Raw genomic sequence first — 6,508 nt, forward strand, 5'->3', positions numbered from 1 at the left:
GGCGTACTTTGCAGTTTTGTAAGGGGGAAGATGTTTAAGTGGAGATTAATTCCAGTTTTTGCTTGCTCAGTACTTGTAAAACTAAAGCAATTTATATTCCTTCTCTTAACGATCCCCCTTTCTCTGATTGCAGTAATGTAATCTAATTGTAATTATGATACTATCTGGATCACAGAGACCTTAACATGATTGGAGCTACTCCATTGCATTAAAAACTAATTTTTGAATAATGATGAAAGGCGCACTGGAAAATGTGGAAGTATTACATTTTTTCTTTATCTCTGTTTTTGGGGGGGGAGATATTACTCCCCCCCTGCCTTCAGTCACAGTTCTGGTGTAAATGACATGAAGATTCAGAGAGTGGTAGGGAGGAGGGAGAATGGACCACCCTAATTAAATGTATCAATGGCTCATCAGCGGTTGCGGCATGGCGGTGTACCGCGGCCAACAAGTTCAGCCTCCTCCCATGAGCTTTCGCTTATCACGTCTCGGCGCATCAGCCTCCACGCTCGGAGCGAGGCCTTTGCCGGCCGGGAATGAGGTTAAGTGGATGAGCAAGGTTCTTTACCTGCCCGCCTTATCGGGCCGCGACTGCCGGACAAGCTTGTTGGCGGTGGCTGGATGTAAATATGAGGTGAGAGCAGTGTAGCTAATGATAGCTATGAAATTTGAAGCTAATAGTAAGCGAGACACTGTGACGCCATGCTAGAGCAGGTCGGTTTTATATCACCTGCACTCCGAGCAGGTGAATTTAAAGCTTCTGGAACAAATGTGGCGTGAAAGCACGGAAGCAAACATGCGGGAGGGGAGGAAATGGTCTCCACCCAGACATTTGCAGCGATGGATAAATAGCTCCAGAGGAAATTTCAAGCTGCTGATAAGAACCCGGCCCATTCAGGTGGTCCGTAAAATATAAGGAATTGAAAGAACATCAGTTGCTTGTCGGGCGAGACCAAGACACTAATACAAAATGAAAACACCTGATGAATGAAGACTCCTGATGTCACCTAATAGGCCACGCCCCCTTTAATTATCAACGTATTATGCACACGCGTTCATATACGAGACACGCAGCTTAATTATACTTGACCAAATCATTTTTTTTTTATATTTACATAAAAGTAAAAAGTCTTGTGGCTTTCTATTCATGCAAATTTCTAACGTTTAGATAAAAATATATAAAAAGTATATAAAAAAAATATACACAATATATGGACTTTACGTGTCAAAGAAATCTCAGAATATATATATCATATATATATAATCTATATGATATATATATATATATATATATATAAAAACCACTGCTTTTTTTATATTTACTTTTATGTCTTGTGGCTTTCTATTCATGTAAACTCCCAACATTTAGATAATAAAAATTATGTAGAAAATATACAAAATATATTAAATGTCAAAGAAACCTCAAACAGAATTTAGATTATTATTTGATATATTTATTAGGAATTATTTGTCTTTCACCTGAGTGCCACTAGCCTGCAGCAACTGTCATTCGAACATGACAACGTAGCTAAGGGACACTCGCCGCCTCAAGCTCCTACATCCATCTGTGCATGTATTTCTTTTCTTTCCCTTAATACGCTCGGGTTATCCAGCCATGCTAAACGTGCAAAGATCGCCAATGACTCCCCGTTCCCATGATGCTGCGTTTTGCCTCCCCGGTGCCACCTGGGTACTCTTGTGGCTCCAAGGTGAAGATGTGCACATCAAACTTTGTTGTCTCAGGGCATGAGGCATATTTTCGTCAGTTGAACGACTGGAGGCAAACACGCACCCCCCTGTGCGTGCGAGCGGTCGTGGAGCTGCAGCCAAGCTTAGAGTAGGCCTACAGTATTTTAAAAAAAATAGCACAAGTGGGGATAGTTGGCAGGGTTGTCTTCTAATCCACAATAAAAAAAAGAAAAGTGAATAGCACATTTTAATTAAATGAAAATTACAAATTAGAATTGCAAAAATGAATGTTAGATTTTGTAATCCAGTGATTTTAAAAGTTTAAATTTTGGCAAACTTCCATTGACATTTTCAGGAATAATATACACAAGTGATATCACACACAAATGTACCGTCAAAAACAGAATATTGTGAGTTTTCAACTTGGGGAAATTGCTTTCCCACACTGCAAGTGTAGATTGGAAAAAATAAATAAATAAAATGTAAAACACATAAATAAAATAAAAAACACAAAATGAAATAAAAAGGTAGATTAGTTATCAACTATGACTACCAGTTTGCCTGTAACAAAAACAAAACAAAAAAAAAAAAAAAAAAAAAAAAAAAAAAATCAGAAATGCCAATGCTGCATATTGTCACGAATGACCTTGCAACATCAGATCACGTTTTGGAATTAGCTCCCCAGGAGCATTTCCATTGCTCACTGAAGGCTCACAGGAGAGTCAGAAGCAAGATGGTCAGGTTCTCCCTTGTGTACCGTCTCAAGAGTTCCGTCTTTGCTCGGCATTAAAGACTCACTGATTAGACTCTGGGCGCCATGCGGATGTTAGCAGCTGGCCCAATGAGAAGCCACGCGAGCCCTCATTTGGCATGCTAATAAAATGTGGCCGTCCACATGCAGGGGTCGACATATGTTCTACCATTGAGATGTAAAGGAATCTACATATGTGTGGGCCCAATTATTTCACGGCGGCTGCCATGATGAAAAGAATCCGAAGCTCACGTTCTGCCGACGAAGCGAGAGAGGGAGCTTTGGGGAAAGCATGTGTGTACTTTTGTAGCGCACAAAGGCCATCAGTGACATGAAAACAATTAAAAGTGAGTTTAGGAGGCCCTTGAGTCAATTAATTTCACTCTGGCAGAGAACTAGAGAGCGTCTCTTAGCAACACAACCCCCCCCTCCCTTCCTCAGCCTCCTCGCCAACCTTTGCCCCCCTTCTGGCGGTCAGGGAGAAGGTTCCCGATTCTTTGCCCACCTTTGCGATTGGTTCCGAGGCGGCTGTCAAGCTCCTCCCTGAAGAGAACCTGGCAGATCTGGTGGAGGAGAGAAAAAAAGCAGAATCAATTTGAAGCTCACAAGCTCCGCTGGGTGCCAACTCCATTCTGGGGAGACTGAGCCATGCTAGCTGTGACAGCTTTTGACTTCCAGAGGTAGCAAGGTGACAAAGTGTATTAGGGACGCGGGAGACGGGGGGGGACCCCGCTAACCTGCGTTCCCGTATCGAGCTGATCTATCTTTCAGTAGCGCCGGGGACCAGAAGGGACGGCGAGGTGAACAAAGTTGTTAATGGAAAGCACCGTTAGGGGGTGAGAAGAAAAAAAAAAAAAGTGGCAGAATTCAGGGGTGTAAATGATGAATTACTTTTCATCAAGTGAGGGGAAACATACTGCGGAACAATCCAGAAAACGGAGCAGGGAGACTCTGACCTCGTGCTTCAGAGCAGCCAATATCTTCATTCAAGAAGACAACCATGAAATTACACCGAAAATGGGATTGTCATGAGCGGGTCCTTGAAAATCTTGTGTGTACAGTCATTATGGCAGGCAGAGAGCCTTCATCCTCACGTCACAGCCGCTAAGAGAAGGCGAGCTGGGTCCTTAAGGAACATCTGCGAGGTTAAGCTTGGTTTCATTTAAAAATAATAATACATTTAAAAAAATCATCTTGCTTTACATTTGATTTCATCACCTGTGGGAGAAGACAAGACGTTTCCGCAAAGCGTTCACCGAGATGAAGCTTGTTTGCATTCACGCGCGTCAAGTACAAAAATACCTTTCGTTCTTCTCCACGCCTGCTTTAAAAAACAAACCCAGCGTGATTATTCGAGCTTACGATGACGTAGAACTATGCAACAAATGTGCTGTGAAATTGTATTTTCCCCAAGCATGTTTTGAAAACTACAGCTCAGACCAGAACCAAAGACAAACAATCCTTATTTACATCAGAGCTGAATGTTAAATATGCAGCTCGCATTTTATACATTCAGAGGATATTCATTAGAAAATGTCTCAAATTTGTCTTGGTGGAAAATATTCATTACAATTTGTATTATTCAATGCTGCGATTTGGTAAGATTGTGCAGGTGTGCATCCCAAAAAACAAAAAAATCCTAAGGTAATGTAAAATAAAGACAATAAAGTACTTTGGATTGCTCAAAAATAAACTGTGACTCAACAGGCACATGCACTCACCTCAACTTACACTGACAAAAGAAACCAGCAAACTTAAATAGACACAGCAGACGAGACAATGCGGCACACCTGAATGCAACCTGAGTGACCGAGAGAGCTGATTGGTTGATGTCAACGAGCACAGGTACGTGGCAAAAAAAAAAAAAAAAAAAAAAATCCCTTGAAACAAAACAGAAGATTCCACAAAACATTGAAAATAAAATAAGAACTCCAAGTAACCAAGATGATCGCAATGGCTATTAGCCCCGCCCCCTCCCTTAATTGTTAGACTTCCAAACTTTTTCCACTCCGGTCCGCTCAAACCGGTCATCCGGCTCGGCCTACCGATTCCAAAAGCGATATCTTGCGCAACTTTACAAAACGAGTTTGTAAGTAGGACTTCCAGCCTCAGCAGGATTGGATGAAAGACTAAAGATGTTCATAGCATATTTGCTTGCCTTTATTGTCCCTTCAGGGGAAACTCGGCCGGCTGCATCCATTAAAAATAGAACAGAGGATGTGCTTCAAACAACGTAGCAGATGAATACTGTTCATTGCGCGTTGATTAAACACAGTTTAGACGTATCAACAGGCGTGACGACACCAAGCAAAGAAGATGTTTCACCTCGCCGCTCCTTGTTTGTACAGTTGCTGGCCATCCTGCCTCTCAAGGTCTCCTCTTTCCCTCTCCCAAATGTTTGAATCAAAGAGTTGGCGTGGCCATCAAAGTTGGAAACTTTAAAGACCTGCACCTTTGCCGCCGACGCTCCTCCGCCTCTAATCTGGCGGGGGGGCTGAGTTCTCGAAGGTAAATAAGTGTGAAATGGGACATGTGTTTTCCATCCGTTCTCTTTGTCACACATGTTCTCTTTTTCTCCACGATTAACATTCCACCTACTCCAGGTCCCCGCTCGCTTCGCGCAGGTCCGGCCTGCCAAAACACTCCCTCGGCCACCTGGAAGCACGCATCCCGCAAAGCCCACACTTCCTGTCCATCTGAGATCCATCGGGAGGCCCCCCCCACCCCACCTCACTCGGGTGTGGGCTGACAAGATCCTGGACTAGGGGGGTTTATTCTGGAAGACTTTGCGCCCGCTGATGGACTGTTTATTGCTCTTCATTAGACGGCTGTAATTATTTGAATAATAAGCCAACAACGATGGATCTCGCTCGAATCCGACACGACGGCTCTGATCGGTGCCAGCGGCTGTCTTGAGAACATCAGCAGAAAGGAAATGCAATCTCTTTCTTCTCCTGACACGAGAAAAATGCGAAAAAAAATCTTACGTGAAGTACATAAAGAGAGCAAAAAGTCTTGTCGAATCTGACATAAGCTGAAAATAAATTTTAAAATATATTTTCTGATATTATACAGGACTATTCTTCTGTACGTAGGTCGTAGTTGGGATCTTTTGCCATGACATCGGAAAATTTGGTGACTGAAAATCTTTAGACCATCTAAAAGCAGGTCTAAGTTGTGGCGCCGAGGATGTGGATTGAGGAGAAGCCAGATAGAAACGTTCCCATTTTTCTCATAGATATGACAATAGCGCAAGTCATTGTAGAAATCAAAATATAGAAATATTTTTATAAACTATAATATATATTTTTAGATCACTTATCTGTCGACCTTTTCTCTACAGGCATCAATAAGTAACATTTTCAACATTTGTCTGTAATCATTCCTCATCTTCCTTCTACAATTTTGGAAGCCACCATTTCTGGGATGCCCTTGAAAAGCATTCCTGAGGTGCTCAGGTTATTATTTTAAATCAAAGCCATCTTGGCTTCCATTGGTTCCGTGGACCCCTCTCTCCCATCCCCTGAGCGCTTACCTCCATGTTTGGAGTCCTTGTACCTTGGCAGGCGGGTTTGACCATATGGCAGAACTAAGTGTCCATTATCAAACCATCTCGTATATCACACGCACACACGCAGCAGATGAAGCCTCATTTTCATCACTTGTGTAACACTTTGGGCTGCCCCTCCCCTGCCATCGCTGTTAAGCAATGACAGATGAACGAACATTCTACCTACGGCTTCACTGGTCCAGAAAAGAGAGCTGAATTGTTTGTCTCTTTTTTTTTTTTTCTTCATTGGTGAGCACGTTGCTACAGAAATGTTGCATTTTGACACTTCATTATTCCTATTTGGAAGCGGCGCTACTTTTCTGATTTGAATATTCAGCCGCCAAGGCACGCGGCATATATTATCATAAAGATCAAAAAAGCTTCATAAATGACACAGATATGATGATTACCTATGTACACGTCTGCTCACGTCAACTCGTGGGCTGCCATTACGCATTACTTATTAATGCAGCACTTAATTAGCTGTAATTTCACATCAGCAATTTACTGGGGACGCA

At 42.4% G+C, this 6,508-nt stretch overlaps 2 long non-coding RNA genes across 2 annotated transcripts; one reads left to right on the forward strand and one right to left on the reverse strand.

Annotated features, from left to right (window-relative positions):
- Positions 1-1,445: 1,445 nt before the first annotated feature.
- On the reverse strand, positions 1,446-4,057 carry LOC148401560 (uncharacterized). Its single transcript, XR_015857037.1, has 4 exons — positions 3,659-4,057; positions 3,397-3,578; positions 2,946-3,003; positions 1,446-1,843 (listed from the first exon to the last, which is right to left on the reverse strand). It is a non-coding gene; the product is annotated as an uncharacterized LOC148401560 (long non-coding RNA).
- A 292-nt stretch (positions 4,058-4,349) lies between these two features.
- On the forward strand, positions 4,350-5,471 carry LOC148401561 (uncharacterized). Its single transcript, XR_015857038.1, has 3 exons — positions 4,350-4,529; positions 4,789-4,948; positions 5,044-5,471. It is a non-coding gene; the product is annotated as an uncharacterized LOC148401561 (long non-coding RNA).
- Positions 5,472-6,508: the final 1,037 nt, after the last annotated feature.

Source organism: Syngnathus floridae, chromosome 2 (genome assembly GCF_059516105.1).
Source record: "Syngnathus floridae isolate MCC-2025c chromosome 2, RoL_Sflo_1.0, whole genome shotgun sequence".
NCBI lineage: Eukaryota > Metazoa > Chordata > Actinopteri > Syngnathiformes > Syngnathidae > Syngnathus > Syngnathus floridae.